We start from the raw sequence: 18,194 nt of genomic DNA on the forward strand, positions 1-18,194 counted from the left end.
AGCGAGGGTTCCTCTGTTACCCTCTAGCTAGTTCTCCTTTGCTTTTCCCTGTGCAGACAAGTCATAGGACTAACAAACCCTCAAAATGGGTACTTTCAGTAAGTTTGTAGGGATTAGGCAGGATCTCTCAGACATCAAGAAATACATGGGCCACCTTCATTTTTTAAGGCTCCTGTTATATTAAAAAAGAGAGAAAGTCAAAACAGAATCACAGAAATTGTGATTTTTTTAAAAAACTTTGCATTTAATAAATTGGTATAATTTAGCATCAAAGGCACTGAGATATTCACAAGATAATTATAGGACTATTGAAAAATACTAATTTATAACGTATTACCGGCAGTCTGAGTTGGTAATTGGGACATGAGTTTTAGCTGTGTGAAGAACATCAGCTTCTCTCAGTGTTGTTGCAGCACAGCTCTGAGATTTGACTATAACCTCATTTGGAGATGAGTCAAAACCTTAAATTTGATGCCTTTGGTTGTCTTGGGGTAAATGGTATCCCGGCACAATACCCACTTCCTCCCTGATAGCCCTGGGATTAGCAGAAGTAAGTAGTTTATGTAAGTACAGCATTTTATAAAGATTTAGAAGTCTTAGATAATATTTGATAAAGATTTCTTTGTTGAATTAGAGAGATTTTAAAGAAGGGATTATTGTGGCTTCTGGGACAGTGTTTTGGGGAAAATTTATACCTCTAAGTGCCTCAATGTCATGAATGCATTGCCAGTGAGATTTAGTTATACACCTCTATCCTCATGAAAGGAGTAAAAAGGTGGAGATAAAATGGTAAAGGGAAGGTATTGTCCTTCCTCACCAGTGTGTGTGTATGGGCCACCCCCTGGGAACCACTTTAGTGGTTTGAGTCTCACCCCTCCCTTATTCCTGCTGTGTCCAGTTTGGTGGGGGTACCAGCCAGTTCCCACAGCTGCAGTTCGCAGTGACCCACTCTTCGTTGCCTTGCTTTCTGCCTTCAGGCCTCTGAGTGACGTGAGCAGGGCCACAGGGCAATGTGCTCAGCACTCATGCATGGGGGAGATGGACGTCCACGGGGAGAGCCTTGCCCAGTGTTCTGGGGGGCAGTGGAGAGCTGCTGACCCCCTTCCTCCTTCTGGCTGTTGCTGAGAGACCTTGCAGACAGCAACTCCACGGTCTCCTGGGATTGAACAGGCAGTAGCCTGGAGGCCTGGCTAACTCCGTAATGCAGCTCTGTCTTGACTCTTTTTCCTTCCTTCTTCAATCCCCTCTTCCTCTCTTCTGCTCCATCAATCACATTCCCCAGGGAAGAGCTGGCACTTAGGCCTCTGTTTTAGGCTCTGCTTTCGGCAAAACCCAAAACCCTTTTCACAGGAACTAGCGGTATACCTGATCTTTATACTGTGTCCTTGCTCTTGATTTTAGGAACCTAAATGCAAGATCAGACATGGAGATTCGTCACATGCCATCTATTGAAATGTTTTTTAATTCTGATTTTTGTCTTTTTACAGTGTTAGCTCTCCTTCCCAGCCTTGAGTTATTTACAGATTTGTTCATAAAATGTATTGGCTGTTCAAAACAAGCCATCAACGACCAACCTCATCTTGTGCTTCATTCTTGATAAACACACCCTGCGGCCTTGCCTCCTACCAGCGCACACCCCTTCAGGTCTTGTACTTGCTCTTCTTTCTGCTTGGGAGCCTCTTCCCTTGGGCCTTTCATGTGGACGTCTCGCTATCATTCTTTAGGATGCAGCTTACCTGTCTGTCCTCAAAGAGGACGTCTAGGACCACTGTGCTTCTGACATGGTACTTGTCCCAGTCCATGGATGCAATGCATCCAGTCATTAGTTTGCTTTTTAAACTGTCCTTTGCCCTAATTAGAATGAAATCTCCTGGAAGGCAGGGGTGTTGTCTGTTTCCTTCACTGCCCTGTCTCCAGCACCTCACCCTGGTTCTGACATCTGGCCGAGACTCAATAAATATTTGACTCATTCTCTTTGTTTGTGTGCTGGATCCCATCCCCTCTCACCTACTCATGGGCATCGCTCCACCAGTCTCCCTCCTCTCTCCTGTGTCATCGTCATCCCCTTATTTACCAGATCATTCCCATCAGCAGGCAGATATACTGCAATTTCTCCTATCTTAAAAAGCAAAGCTAAACAAACAACTGCTCTTGGCCCATATCCTCTTCCAGTTGCGTATCCTCTTGCGAATTTTACTCATTGTCTGTCTCCCATGCCAGATGAGACTCTACATGAGGAAAAGATTTGTGTCTGTTTGTTTATGGCTGTATCCCTCGTGCCTCGAAAGTGCCTGACACACGCAGTAGGCACTCAGTAAAAATTAGTTGAATGAATGAATCATTTTGCAGAATAAATGAATAAAACAAAAAAATCCTTTTTTAATTAACAGAGAAAAACCAATCTATATCTTGAACAAGGTCTAAATAACTTAAAAGGTGACATTCAACTCAGAAGCAATATACAAAAGACAGCTCTATAGAGATACAGGGTGGCTGTCTTAGCGTATAAGCGATGTGCGGAAGAATTCTGTTCTATGATGCTGCCTTCTAATGTGAAAAGCTCAACAGGGAAGTTTAACAGAGAAAGGAAAACCGGCGACAGACCTCTTAGCATTAAGATAATGGCCAGCCTTGCCTTAGCGATCGAAAACTGAGGCCCAGAGGTAGTAAATTTTAACAAATTCTATATTCTCCCCTTTAATGGCCTTGGGCATAATTGTCCACAAAACACATCCCGATAACTAACTTGCAGTAAAAAGGAAATTATTATCCTTAGAAATTGGACACGAACTGCTTTCTGGGAAACTGGCATGCAATAATAGTGCTGGCCAGGAGATGGCGACAGGTCTTTCTCGCCAGGAGGGCTACGTTCTAGGCGGTCTCTGAAGGGCAGAGAGCTGTTGAGACCTGGCCAGGTCACTGGGCTGGGTCAGCCAGGGGCCTCTAGGGAGGACAGCCCCCCAAACACGGCTCTGCCTCAGAACGCCTCATTCTTGTTGGCTAGACCCCTGTAAGTAAAATAGTTATTGCTGAAAAGGATACATTTTTAAGGCTTCAGATGCAAAAGCAACTACAAATCCAAAACGGTTGGCAGGTCCACAGTCCGGATATTTATCTCACATCCAGGGAGTCTGAAAATCTAGGACAGCTCCTTGGCAACCCAGTACTGACGGTCCTTTTGTTAGACTTTTCTTCGGCTTAGGCAACAGCATCTGAGAGCCAACCAGATTTTCTCCAAGATGGAGACTCCACCTCACCAGCATTCTACCACTGAAATTATTAACCTGAGATTTGGGGTCCACACACCCCTACAACTGGTTGCCAAACTGTGTGCGAGGGTTGGAGGTGGGGGATGTGCTGACAGATAACTTACAATTTCTAAAGTCCATTGTTTTCAATGTCTTTCAGAGAGCTCCGTGATTCAAAAAAGATTAAGGAAACTACTCTAAAAATGTCCCCAGTTTTCCCCCCAGAGGCCTCACAGATTCTTTACCCCAACCTGTCCCCTGAGATACTCCAGTGCTCCTATTTTCATTAAGAGGTGTATCAGTCAGAGACTGGCCCAGAGACAGAAACATCAGTTATTTGACTGGAGAAGTTACTTTAATAATTGTTAAGAAGTATAAAGTTGTTAACTAGGTAACTGAAAAGGCAAACGCAGTGCACGAAAGTGTCACAGAGGGAGTAGCTGCAGGAGGAGCCACCACCCCAGGACTGGGTGTAGAAAGAGGTGGCAATCATTAAAACTTAGAAACCTGAAAGTCAGACTTTGAGGAGGAGGCTCTGCTCAGCTGAGCTGGCATATCTGCGCTGGAGAGGGGCCTGTGGGGACCTGGCGTCTCCTGGGAGGGGAAGTGTCATGAAGCTGGTGCTGTAAGTGTTGAAAAAATGGCAAACTGCTTACTAATCCTGCTACAAGAGGGAGTTGCCAGGGTGGAAAGGTGAGACAAGGGTGTGAAATCGATAGGAACAGGAAACTCACGAGAAGCACACAGGAAGGAACAAGTCCCTTCTTTCTCCTCCAGCCATGCTGCCTCCCTCAAGTGCCTCCCATTGGAAGAGCTAACCTGGAGCCAGCTGGCAAGGCTGAAATAGGATTTGCAGAGTCCCAGCTCCAGATCACAAGGCTGAGTACAGGAGGCTAGGTTTGAAGCACAAGCTGTCATAGCTACCCACCTTGACCCCGACTCGACTCCACAACAAAGCCATAGGTATCCATCACTTGTCCTTTAGATTTTCTAGGTGGAAATTGGACACCTGTGCACTGTGTCCCCTAAGCTACAAGAGACACAAATTAAGCTCTCTCAGTGAACAAGTTGAGTCCTCTTTTCCTATGCTTGTGACAAGGCCCCTATATTCCTTCCCCCAACCCAGGGGTGGGAGTGGACTCACAACACAGCAAAAACTTTGTCCAGAAATCCCCTTTTCTCATCTCCAAACTCCTGGCCATTCTGTCACTATGAATAAGGGGTACAAGATTCAGGAAACTGGTTTTGCCTGCCTTTCTTTCTTCCAAATCCTGAACCATGGTTTGGTACCTCTTCTTGGAATGTGATCTCTGTTGTCTTCAGAAACTTATATTCCAACATCTTGTTATATATATACTTTGAGACAAATGCATAACGTAACTGGATTGCTTTATTAATTCAAAAGCATCAATATTTGTAAAGCTTTCAGACTTGAGTAAAATGGCTAGAATGATTCTTTTCAGGTCCATAGGGGACTGTTCAGATAGAGGAGAGATGCTGTGAAACTTCCCTCAGGGCTGCAGAATCATCTCTCAACTGAAATCACTAAACTGTTTCTAATCCCTTGTAGAAGGGTTGGAAACTCCAGGCTTGCTTTGGAGGACTATCATCCACCTCACTGGTTTACCATGAGGATTAAATGGGATCATATGTGCAAAAGTTATTTTGTAACTTTGTAGACTAGAAAGCACAATGCACAGACATGCACGGGACTGTCATGGTTATGGATATTTTAAGGTGGCCTTGATTATCTAGAATTTCTAAAGACGTTACTAAGTAAGCACTTACGTTCAAAGAGGAAACTTTGCATTTCAAAACTAGATCCAGAGCAAACACTAAGGCTGTTTGACAAGTGTTTCTGAGAGAAGAAAATACACTGAGTATACATTAGCAACACTGGGAATTACTGTATAGCTGGCAAGCAGTGCCCCACCCATATGGCCTGGGCCTGCCCTGGGTCACCTGCAGTGTGTTCCCGATGGACCAACAGCTTCCTGCTTCTGCAGCCTGTATGTGTGCCCCAGCTCTTGGAGCATGCTTGCTTCTGAGGTGGGCAGGGAGTGAATGCCCCAGGAACAATCCTTACCTGGCGGGGCTGAGTACAAGGGTCCTAGTGGGATCCCAGGAGGATAGAGCCCCCCTCCTGCCAGTGGTAACTTGCTCACTAACACCCTTTATTGACTTGCTTCCCTTCCCACCTCACTTTCCCCATTTTCTCACAGAGCTTTCTGGAATCACCACCCTAGTCAACTAACTGCAACTTGAATCTTTGCCTCAGTCTGCTTTTGGGGAGGACTCAAGCTGAGGCAGAGAAGTCTGGAGGGCTTGTCTTTGGCAGGAAAATGTAAATTATACTTAAAACTGAAATAGAAGTTTCTCTATAAATCCAGCTATTGGTTGCTAGCTGAAATTGTTATGTAGTAATAATAACTTTCATTTATTGATAGCTTCCTTCATGCCAAGCACGGTCCCAAGCATTTTTCACATTCCTCGTTCATAGTGACCTTAGAAGGGGGTGCTCTTATGTTGCCTTGTGTTACAGATAAAGAAACTGAACCACAGTGACTTGCCAAGTTCACACAACTTGTAAGTGAAAGAGTTGGTGTTGTGACTCTGGCAATTTGATTCTAGAGCCCACACTTTCATCTACTCACTGTACTTTCAATGTTTTAAATTTTAAAATTTTTTTTTGGTGGGGGGTAGGTAATTAGGTCTATTTATTTATTTTTAGAGGAGGTACTGGGGATTGAACCCAGGACCTTGTGCATGCTAAGCACGCAGTCTACCACTTGAGCTACACCCTCCCCCTACTCACTGTATTTTTCAAACTATTGACCACTGAATAAGCAAAGAGCCAGGGAGCCTGGCCCCATTCCTCACATTGCTTTAAGAGCCTAACTCAAGGGTTACTGAGAGACAGAGGGTATAGTAAGAGTGTAGATTTGAGAATTGGAAGACTAAATTCAAAGCCACATCCCTCCTCCACTTACCAGCTTCGTGACCTTGAACACATCACTTCTCCTCTGACCCTCTGTTTAAATCTTAGGTGTAACGTATGGTGGTGGGGGTTGGTGAAGGATAATGCCTGACTTATGGGGCTGCAGTGAGGTTCAAATGAGATGATGCTTGTGGAGCTCTGGGCAAACTCCAAGCATGATGGACAATTTTGGGTGCTGTGACATCAGCCACAGGCTCCCAACCCCCTCCTCTGCAGGTCGCTATTCCTTTTATTCCACTACCGAGAACCCAGGACTCTCGCCTACTAGGGACAGGAGGTGGAAATTTGGAACCTGACAGACAGGGATTTGAATGTCAGAATCTTTGTTGTTTCTACCTTAACAAACAAACAAACAAACAAACAACCTCTGGGCAGTTATTTAATCTTTCCAGGCCTCTATTTTCCAATCTATAAAAATGGGGATAATAAAACAGGATTGTGGAAAGGATTAAATATGGCAGTGCCCACAAAGTGCTTAGCATAGTCCAGCACATGTTAGTGCTCAAAACATAGTAGCTACTGTTATTACTATTGATTTTATGGGAGAAAAATATGAGCCCCACGTAGAGACAGGAAAAGATTTGACTGATTTTACATGACGTGTAAGAAGAGTTATTAGTGTTTTCCATCTTCTTAAGAGAAAGTGAGAAAGCCTCAATCTCATTGCATTTCTGTTTACATTCAAATTCTGTACATCTTGATGGAGAAAAGGATAAAGAAGGTTTGAAGAGAATATAGTTCTGAAAGCCACTACTGAAAGCATCAATGATGTAACACAAAAATATAATCTATAACAGTGAACACAAGTATTCTTTAAACATAAACAAGAGCTTTTCTTTCTGAATCTTGCTCCTTCCTCCCCACACACAAAAATCAAGCAGAGTGTGTGTGTGTGTAGAGTGTGTGTGTGGTGTGTGTGTGTGGAGTGTGTGTGTGTGTGGAGTGTGTGTATGTGTGTTGAGATGTGTATGTGTAGAGTGTGTGTGTGGGGTATGTGTGTAGAGTGTGTGTGTGAGGGGTGTGTGTGGGGTGTGTGTGTGTTGGGGTGTGTGTGTTTGTGGTGTGTGTGTTTGTGGTGTGGTGTGTGTGTGTGTGTTGGGGTGTGTATGTTTGTGGTGTGGTGTGTGTGTGTGTGTGTTGGGGTGTGTGTGTTTGTGGGGGGGGTGTGTGTGTGCTGGTGTGGGGTGGGTGGAGCTGGGGGAATGCAATGTGCTGACTTGGGAAGGAGAAAGCAGGGATAGAAAAATCTCCCTCAGAAGCCAGCGTGGACTTTGAAAGGAGCATGCAGGGGCAGAAGCGTGGGCACGGAGGGCAAGAAGACTGGAGACCCCGGCAGGAAATGGTGGGAAGGAAAGCTGGCGAGGCCTCCTACCTTGAGGCTGGCGCCTGAGGGATTGATTCCCTCCTCCCCCGTCCCAGGGGCTCATGGGACGGACCTGCTGAGTCTCCCCGACTCTGTGCTTTGGGGGACATAGTGCCTATTGAAGACTCGGCACTTGTTAACTTGTCACAGCATAAAAGAAGTGAGAGAGGTCTGACATTTTCCCAACCTCTGAAAGTGAAAGAAGAAAAGGTTCTTTACTTTCAGGGCCATATCCTGAATGACAGGGGTCAGTGTTTGCAACTGATCTGTGTGGGCGCAGGCTTCTAATTATTTCCTGGATAACCTGTTATCTATTAGCCATCAGGCTGCTTGCCAGAATATGCTAATGTCTCCAGAGTTCCTGGTCTGGATTGTGAGGAGCGAATTTTGTTTTGTTTTTTGTTTTTGTTTTAAAGGGGAAATAGGGGTTGGGGTTCAGGCAGCTGTGAGTCCCACTGGCAGAAACGCTGCCCTCTCCTCTGCCCATTGCTGTGCTGAAGGAGAGAGAATGCCCAGGCACCCAGGGCCCAGTCCACACTGGTGCCCGCGGGGACCCCTGCAGTGTCTCCTCTTTCTGCTGGCTCCCTGACTCCAGGCCTGTGGGAGATTCAGCTTTATAGGGGCATTCTGGAAAAGCTGAGAAAAATGTTTTGGGAGGCTGATATCATTTGCTTAGAGAACAAGGAAACTCTTCAAATAATCTTTTGTTTGGGGAAAAGGGTAGGAAGGGTGTCAGAATTCAATAAACCTGTTCTTCTGTTGAGTAGGAGCAGAACTTGGCCATCACCCAGGTGAGTTTAGTATCATCAGGCATCAGTTACACCCATGGCCTCTATATTCGTACTGACACAATGAAATGTCATCCTATGGGAGGGGTCACAAATATTTCTTTTTCTTATTATAAAGGTAGCACATGTTCATGATTTAAAAATTTGCAAACTCTAGAAAAGCAAAAAGAAAAAAACACCCAAAATTTCATTTTTCAGAGATAATCATTGTTAACCTTTTGGTGGATCTTCTTCTACCTTTCTTTTTCTATGCTAATTTACACCTATCTATGAAAAAAGGGCTTTTGATTAAAAAAAAAAAAAAAAGGTGCCCTCTGATCTTTTGGAAGTATCTGGAGGGTATATCCTTTAGCACTGGGGGTTGTGATTAGCTGCCTGTAATCCTCATTTAATTTTATGAGGCTAAGATAGAGCAGGGCTCACAGACCATCAGGATTTAGTCCTAAAGGACTAAAATTCAGGATATTTGGCTTTAAGCATTTATTTTCTTTTATATGCATATGGAGATGGAGGATCAGGTGGAACTGCCCAGAAGTAGACAAAGAGTATATGTCAATTCATATGATCAAAAACCAAGCAGGCAAATATTGGACCAGCTCTAACACTTGAAAAACTAGACAAAGTGTATAAACAACTGTTTTCACAAACTTCAGACATTTGCTGAGAGAACAGAAACAAATGAGGTGATCCCTAAATTGCCCCCAACTTTCTGCTTAGAAGCACATTCCAGCCCACAGCCCAGGGATGGGAAACAAGCAGAACGTAGGAGTCTTGCTGAGTTGAGGAGACAAAGACCAGGGGAGGCTGAGGCAACTGGAATTTGCCAGAGAGAATCAGTGAGGAGGGAACCACACAGAGAAAGACCTATAGAAAGCTTTACAAGAGTTCTCATAAGAATTTGACTGAATACTAGGAAACATGCATAGGCTCTATGAGTCTGGACAAAGAACAACTTTGGGGGAAGAACAAGTAGTGAGGAGCTGCAGACTGAACACTTCCAGAAGCTTGTAGAAAGTTGGAAGTTACTGAGCTCTAACCAGGTAGAATAACGAGACCTCACTGAACATCTGGGATATTCAGAAAAGACCGCAGGAAAGCCTGGCCTTAAGAGTGAGATCAAAATAGCTCTAGAGTAAAGGTTACTCTATATTAGCCCTAACAAAGCTTGCAAACAAGCCTCAAAAGAATCATAATGATCCATAAAAGACTTAAACTGGTCACCAAAACAAAATTCAAAACTCTTGGAAGGAAGACAGAGAAAAAAAAATCAGTCCCTCAACAGTATAACATTTATAATGTCCTGTATCTACTAAAAAGTTACTTAACATGCAAAAAAGGAGGAGGGGGAGGGGGAGGAGGAGGAGAAAGTCAAGAAATGAGCGAGATACTGCAGGTGGCAGGTAAGACTCTTAAAACAGCTGTTATAAATATGCTCAAGGATTTAAAGGAAAGCATAATGATAATGAAGAGAGAAATGTAGACTATAAAAAGGAACCAAATGGAACTTTTAGAACTGAAAAATGCAACATCTGAAATGAAAAATTAGGCACTGCAAGGGAAAATATCAGTGACATTGAAGACATTGCAACAGAAACTGTTCAAACTGAAGCACACAAAGAAAAAAAAATGAACAAAAATGAACAAAGGTTTAAAGACCCATGGGAAAACATCACAAGGTCTAACATACATATAATGGGAATAATAAAAGGAGAAGTAGAAACATTTCTGAAAAAATAATGGCTGAAAAATTTTCCAATTTTAACCTACCGATTCAAGAAATTCAACTTTCCCCAAGCAGGATAAACACAAAGAAAACCACACCAAGGCATATTATAATCAAATGGATGAAAACCAATGATATGGAGAATTCTTTAACAACCAGCTAAGAAAGACACAGAGTTTCCCTGGAGGTAAGAGTGGTATAGGGGATTAGCTGAAAAGGGACACAAGAAGAAATTTGGGGGGTGATGGAATGTTTTGTACCTTGACAGCAATAGTGGTGGTTGTGGAAGTGTGTGAGCGTTTGGATTTTAGAAGTCGTAAGTTCACGTTAACACATTCAATTCCAATCCAACCCATCACACAATTGAATCTCCTCTCTTCCATGTAAGAACACTCTCCAACAACATCAACATATATATATTCAGGTGCCCAGTAGTTTCAAAATTGCTACTATACTACTATAAAAAATAAACTTACTAAAAAAAGTTCAAGATTTTTTTCACTAGATGGTTATGTTATACATTTAAAATTCATTTGTATATTTGTCAGGGTCCAATCGGGGGTATAAACCACATAAGTTAATTTAACAGAGAGAATTTAATATAAATATTTGTTAATTAGGTATTAAGTTGTTAAGTAGGTACCTGAACAGTTTAAAGGAAAAAAAAAAAAAAAAAAAAAAAAAACCTCCAAGGCAGCAATAACCAAACTTTTTGGTTTCAGGAGTTTTTTGGTTTTTTTTAAATACTTTTACAAATTCATTGAGGACTCCAAGGAGATTTTATGTTCGCTAAAGCCAGTAGTATTTATCACCAGTGTCAGAAATTAAAACTGAGAATTTTCTTTTTTACAATATATATTTTTAATTCATTTAAAAGTAACAGGCAAGGTAGATGGGGAAAATGGTTAGGGCAAAAGATGGTCATAGGAGTGAAACCAAAATGCTCCAGTTATAAGGTACAAACTTCCAGTTATAAGATGAACATGTAGTGATTTAACGTATAGCATAGTGATAGTTAACAATACTGTTTTGTATACTTGAAAATTGTTAAGAGAGTTGATCTTAAAAGTTCTTACTACACACACACACAATGGTAACTATGTGAGGTGATGATGTATTAACTGAACTTACTGTGGTAATCTTTTGCAATATATATGTGTATCAGATCATCATGTTGTACTCCTTAAACTTATATGTCAGTTATATATCAAAGCTGAAAATAAAAACAGCAAACCCATTGCATGTTAACACAAATAACATATTTTTATGAGAAACAACTATACAAAGAATATAGTGTGAAGAGTGGCATTATTTGGAATTTTTGCAAATCTTTTTAATGTCTGACCTAACAGAAGTCAGCTGCCTACTCATATCTGTTTCTGCATTCAATCTATTGTGATACGTTGTTTTAGTCAAAGCATCTGAAGAAAATCCAGCCTCACACTGGTATGCAGTTAGAAAAGGGAGGAATATTTTAATAGACTTTTCAGATAATTATGATTATATTTTTTGATATTACACCAAAACTTGACAAATGGTAGTTTCTTAAAGATTGGTTGCAACGTGGAATCTGAAACTGTGTCTAAAAAAATTTTGTTAATATGTTCTATTAAAATTCATTGGTCTATCTTGTGGTTTGAATGGATCTTTTACCTATGCATGATTTTGTAATCCTACACATTGGTCATTGGAAAACATCAGTTGCCTGAGTAATGCAAATACTTTGAATGCTGACGTATTTCATTACACATTATTCAAAAAACTTCACATTTGTTAATATCACTACCAATTTCATCAGAAAATTTTTTAAGGATTGGAAATCGTCAAGCTCACACGGCAGATGCATGTTTTCCAAATTTCTAAATTTAGCTTAAAAGTTCAAATTTTAATCATTGGCAGCCAACACTCTCAGTTGTTTTCCTTGAAGTGACAGGTTTACTTTGTTCATTTTTGAGAAAATGTCTGCTAAATGCCCAAGTCTGAATAACCATAGTTTGTCTGTCAGTTGTCCTTTCAAGCAAAAATGGTGTTCAGTAAAAAAACGTGGCTAGTTCAGCTAACAACTTAAACAATTGCACAAGTGCTGGTCCTTAAAACGACCTTTTACTCTGCAGCACAAGTGTTTCACAATTACCATAAGAATATTGAAATGATTTGAACCTAAGGATCGTGATTTAATAATGTTACTAATTTTACTGCTTTATCAAGAGTAATTCTTAAGTATAACTGGATTTTTTTTTTCTTGAAAGTACATAGTGGTGAAAAATGCAATGATTGCTAGCCTGGTACTGAATTTATTTACTCTAAAGGGCAAGCAGTTTTTTTAAAAAATACATTTTTATTTTGAAGTACAGTCAGTTTACAATGTTGTGTCAATTTCTGGTGTACAGCACAATATTCAGTCACATAGGAACATACATGCATTCGTTCTCATATTATTCTTCACCATGGGTTACTAAAAGATATTGAATATGGTTCCCTGTGCTGTACAGTATAAACTTGTTGTTTATCTCTTTTATATGTATTAGTTAGTATCTGCAAATTGAACTCCCACTTTGTCCCTTCCCACTCCCTTCCTCCTCTGGTAACCATCAGTTTGTTTTCTATGTGAGTCTGTTTCTGTTTTGTAAATAATTTCGTTTGGCTTTTTTTTTTTTTTTTTTTTTTCAGATTCCACATATAAGTGATACCATGTGGTATTTTTCTTTCTTTCTGGCTTACTTCACAAAGGCCAGCAGTTTTACTCAGCACTCCTTTCACACCATCAATGCAAATGTCAACACAATGAAAAGAAAAAGAATGTCATTATTATTACGAAAATATTTTTGACCTCATTGATCCACTGAAAGGCCTCAAGGATCCTCCACAGGGATCCACAAAACACTCTTTAAGAACTGCTGCTCTAGGTTTTCCGTGGTAACGCTATAGGAGACAGTCCTCACCCCTAGTGTTCAGAGAATAAAAGGAGGAATTTGAATTTTTAAAACTTAGAAACTTAGAAGAAGGGACCTGTGGAGTTGAAACTCAGACCTCCTCCGGGGGAAAGAGGACACTTTACTGGGGCTGGCTTCTATGAGTTCCTAGGAAGGGGCCTGTAGAGTTGGAAACTAGAGCTTGAGAAGGGGGTACCTGCTGATTGGTGTCTCGGAAGTGGTGTAATGAGGCTGCTTTTGCAAGTGTTGGAAAAACTGTAAGCTGCGTTTCACTGCTGCTATGAAAAGGAACTGCAGCTGCTGTGGTGAAGAAGCTGCTGGAGTGAGATGCACAGGAATTGCCACCAGAGAGGCAAACAGGAAGGAACAGGTCCTGGCTGCCTCCTCCCACCGTGCAGCTCCCACTCAAGGCTCTGATAGGCAGAGCCCAACAGAGACACAGCAAAGTGGAAATGTGGTTTGCAGAGTCTTGGCTCCAGCATGAAAAAGCAGAGTATGAGAGGGTGGGTTTGGAACTAAGAGACAACAGTGGGCATGCTTGGATTTATTTGCTCTTGTTTGCATTAACGCTTTGATTTCCTCCCATTCTTCTTTATTAAATTTTATTTTTGAATAAGTAGAGCATTAATATGCTTCAAAAACTTAAAAAATACAAAGAAGTGTACCCAAAGGAGTGTCCTCACTCCCTTATCCCTTTAACCCATACCCTCATCTCCTGTAGATAATCCACTTCATTGTTTTCTGATTTATCCTTTGTGTGTGTGCGTGTGTATGTGTGTATGTTTAAAAATTAAGCAGATACATATGTCTTCTTATTCCCTTTGTCTTTTAGACAGAAGCATATTATATATAACTCTTTGCACTTTGCATTTTTTATTTACTATATTCTGGAAATCAGTTCATATAGAGTTTCTACAGTCTTTTTTATAGTTCTTCATAGTTCTTTAACCAAACTCCATCATTTATTTAATGAGTCTTTTCTGTTTGGGTATTTAAGATATTAATAATTTTTGAAATTACAAATAATGTTACATGAGCAACCTAGTGCATGAATATTGTTAAATTATTGGAGGTGTATCTTCAAGGAAAATTTCTAGAAGTGGGATTACTGGGTCAAAAGGTGAATTTAGCCATGGTTTTGTTAGATATTACCGAATTTATCTTCATTTTTATTTCTATGGGTAATATATAAGTGCCCATTTCTCTTGTTTCACTAGTGGAGTATATAATCAAGATTAGATTTTTTGCCAATCTGATGAATAAGAAATGCTGTATCTGTATAGTTTTAATTTGCATTTATCTTATTATTAGTTAGGTTGAACATCTCTTCATGTTTAAAGATGAGTTTTATATTTTTGTTGTTGTTGTTAATTTTCTATTCATATCTTTTGCCCATTTTTATACAGGATTAAAGTTTCCTTTCAACTTTAAAAAGGTATTTATTAGAAATTTTGGTGCTTTATCTATGATATATATTGTAAACATTTTCTCTAAATTTGTCCATTTTTAAAAAAAAATTGTTTATGGAGTTTTTGCCCTGCAAAAGCTTAATTATTTTTTAAGTATTTAAATTTATCAATTTTTTATTTTATTGCATTTTTGCTTTGAGAATTAATTAGAAAGAACTTCCCCATACCCAGGCTGTAGAGGAATTTACCCATAATTTCTTCTAATACTTGTGCTGTTTCAGTTTTTATATTTAGCTCTTTGATCCATTTGGGGTCTATGGTATCTTTTCCCAAATGGCTGCTTTGGTTATTTCTTGCTGTATAACAAACTGTCCCACAGCTTAGTGGCTTGAAACAAGGTCTGTGCTGTTATCTTGCACAGGGCTCAGCTGTGCAGTTCTGCTGCTGCTCTTGCCTGGGTTCCCTAGCACAGCTGGTGTCTTTGGGGCTGGGGTTGTTGAGAGGCTTTATTTGGATGCTGGGACAGCAGAGCCCATCCCTCCCCCATGTAGTTCCAGGCCTCTTCTCTCCATGCAGTCTCTCCATATGTCTTTCCAGTAGGGTAGCTGGACTGCTTTTTCTTTTTTTCGCTTTTCTTTTCTTTTCTTTCTTTCTTTTTTTTTTTTAACAGTTTAATTGTGGTAGATTTCACATACCATAAAATTCACCTAAAGTTTACAGTTCAGCGGTTTTTAGTACAGTCACAGAGTTGTACAACCATCACCACAATCTAATTTGAGAGTATTTTTAACACCCCTGAAAGAAAGTCTGTACTCATTAGCAGTCATTCCCCATTCCTGCTGCAGCCCTCATCCTGGCTCCAGCCTCAGACAACCACGAATCTACTTTCTGTTTCTACGAATTTGTCTGTTCTGGATATTTCATGTAAATGGGATTATACAATTCATAGTCTTTTCTGACTAGCTTTTTTCACTTACCATAATGTTTTCAAGATTCATCCATGTTATTGTATGAATCAGAACTTCATTCCTTTTTATGTAGGAATCCATTGTATGGAGATAACACATTTTGTAACTATCCAGTTATCAGTTGGTGGACATTTAGGTTGCTTCCATATTTTGGCTCTTATGAATAACACTTTGTACAAGTTTTTGTAGGACATACATTTAGATTTCTCTTGGATATTTACTATTGTCAAACCCAAGTTTATGTGCCTGACACACAGTGAGGCCAAATAAACTGAAACATCAGATTTTGGAACAGAAAAAAGTTTATTGCAGGGCCAAGCAAGAAGAATGGGTGGCTTGTGCTCAACAGACCCAAACTCCCCAACTGTTTTCAGAGAAGAGTTTTTAAAGGTAACATTTGGGGTGAGGGCTGCAGGATGTGTGACTTTCTTCTGATTGGTTGGTGGTGAGGTAAGAGGGTGGTGTTCCAGGAATCGCAATCTTAACCTCCTGGTTCCAGCCAGTCTGGGGTCTCAGCATGGAGTCACCATCCTCCACCTGGATGGAGGCCTTAGCTGCTGCAGAAGAACTCAAAGATATGTATTAGACTGTTATGTAAAGGACTTTGTTTTGTCCTGCACTATTATTTTTTGACTGCTTTCCCTTTGTTTCTGCATTTGCTCACTTCCCTAGTTAGTAACTGCTTGAATCTGCCCTTTGGAACTCAAGGAAGGTCTAGGAGGCTGAAACCTTTTTCCTACAAACAAGAAATGGGGATACGGAAAGGCCCTTGTACTCTGGAGGGCCCTACAGGGTCCTGCTCAGTTTCATTTCCTAACAACACTGAGCAGTGTGGTAGGATGGAGGGAATATTGACCGGGGAGACCTGGATTCTAGTTTTGATTTGTCTGCTAATCGCTGCTTGACCTTGGATAAATCACTGTGTGAGTAGATCAGTGACTTTCAACATTTTGGTCACATCTCAAAACAGAAAAAAATGCTTTTTATACCATGGTCTAATACTTACATATCTCTATATCTATCTATCTATCTATCTATCTATCTATCTATCTATCTATCTATCTCTCTATCTCTCTATCTCTCTATCTCTCTATCTATCTATCTATCACTAAACAAAGTTGCATAATATAATACTTATCCCTATTATGAGGATTATGTTAGTTTTCTGTTGTGTTAAAAATTACTACAAATGCAGCGGTTTAAAACAACATGCATTTATTATCTCAGTTTTCATGGGGTCAGAGTTCAGGCATAGCTTAGCTGAATGCTCTGCTGAAAGTCTCACAGGCTACAGTCAAGGTGTTGGCTGGGGCTGCCTTCTTACCTGCAGTTCAGGGTCTTCTTCCAAGCTCATGTGGTTGTTGGCAGAATTCATTTTCTTATAGCTGTAGAATTCTTGCTTCTTCTTCAAGGCCAGAAGGAGAATCTCTCTTTTAAAGGGATTACATAATTAGGTCAGGCCCATCCAGGATAATCTCGTTTGATTATTTCAAAGTCAACTGATTTTTATCTGAAGACAATATGCAGAATTGACAATACTGGAGAAAAACATACAATCTAAAAGTTGTGAGTTATGTTTTTATGCAGGGACCGTACTGAGAACTGTAGCCTGGGAGACAGCCTCTCAGATAGCTCTGAAGAACTATTTGAAAGAGGTAAGGGAAGAGACAGAATATATGTTTTTTGCTGGAAAAAAAAAAGAAAAAAACATGTAGTCTAACATCAAAAGATTACTGCTAGTCACAGAAAACAGACATCTCAAGTTAATGATTTTAGTGCTTTTCAGTGTGCGGGAGGATAGAAGAGTCTGGGATCGTTACCAGTGATTTCTTAGATATGCATATGAACTCTCTAGGGCCAGTATCCTGGGTTTTTTCCGTCCTGAATTCCCCTCAGGGCTCACCATTGAAAGGCTGCAGTGGCTAACTGCTTGATGTTGGGCAGCATTCCTTGTTTACTGGAATAGCAGGCAGTTTTGTTTTTTGTGTTTTTTTTTTTTTTTTTTTTTGCTCTGCATTATGAACCTTAATTATTCTGCGAAATCCCTTCCTTTGCTATTTAACTGTCATAATCTTGGGAGTGATATCCCACTGTATTCACAGGTCCCGCCCATACTCAAAGGGAGTGGATTGTATAAGGTCATTGGGGAGGTCATCTGAGAATTCTGTTACCACAAATATAATGTATTCTGATATTTTCTACTCTTTTCTTTCTTTTAAGAATTAGACTTTGTCACCCAGTTAATGAGTCGGGACCATTAGCTTGAAAACCCTGGACTGGATGATTTTTAAGGGCCCAGAATCCCTTGGGCATGTGGAGGGCTGTGGCCATAGGGCAGGAGACAATTGTATTAATAACTTGTGCAGAGAGCTCGAAGGTATCAGTGCTAACTTGACCGAGTTGCTTTGGCTCTGATCCTCATAGAGAACTCCCGTCCTTCCAGGTTGGGAGGTGAGCCTTTCAGCATGCTGGGGAGGTTTATCTGGACAACTCCCAAGAGGAAGGAACAATCAGGACAAGCTCACAAGCTGTCATGGATTCTGCCTAGCTCATTAGCTCAAAGGAATGCCCTGGAGGCAGGGTGACGTGGGGAACAGGAAACGGGCCCCAGCTCAACACAGCCACCAGCTGTGTGACCTGCTTAGGACAATGCTCCTCTCTGGGCCTCAGTTTTCATCTCTGAAAAAGAGATGCCTAAGGACCCTTCACATTCAGAACGTTTATGACTCTGAGAGGAAGCAGAGTTGCCGTATCTCTTGGAGGT

General features: G+C 40.8%; 2 long non-coding RNA genes across 5 annotated transcripts in view; one reads left to right on the forward strand and one right to left on the reverse strand.

The window, feature by feature from the left end:
- Positions 1-18,194, forward strand: part of LOC116664307 — a 117,521-nt gene that overhangs the window by 14,675 nt on the left and 84,652 nt on the right. The gene's annotated exons all lie outside the window — the stretch shown is intronic.
- Positions 15,933-18,194, reverse strand: part of LOC116664306 — a 31,447-nt gene continuing 29,185 nt past the window's right edge. For all 4 annotated transcript variants that reach the window (XR_004320754.1, XR_004320755.1, XR_004320753.1 and 1 more), the window contains exons 2-3: positions 16,755-16,860; positions 15,933-15,987 (exon numbers count right to left, since the gene is read on the reverse strand). This is a non-coding gene — a long non-coding RNA (uncharacterized LOC116664306). The remainder of the gene's footprint in view (positions 15,988-16,754; positions 16,861-18,194) is intronic.

Source organism: Camelus ferus, chromosome 6 (genome assembly GCF_009834535.1).
Source record: "Camelus ferus isolate YT-003-E chromosome 6, BCGSAC_Cfer_1.0, whole genome shotgun sequence".
Lineage (NCBI taxonomy): Eukaryota > Metazoa > Chordata > Mammalia > Artiodactyla > Camelidae > Camelus > Camelus ferus.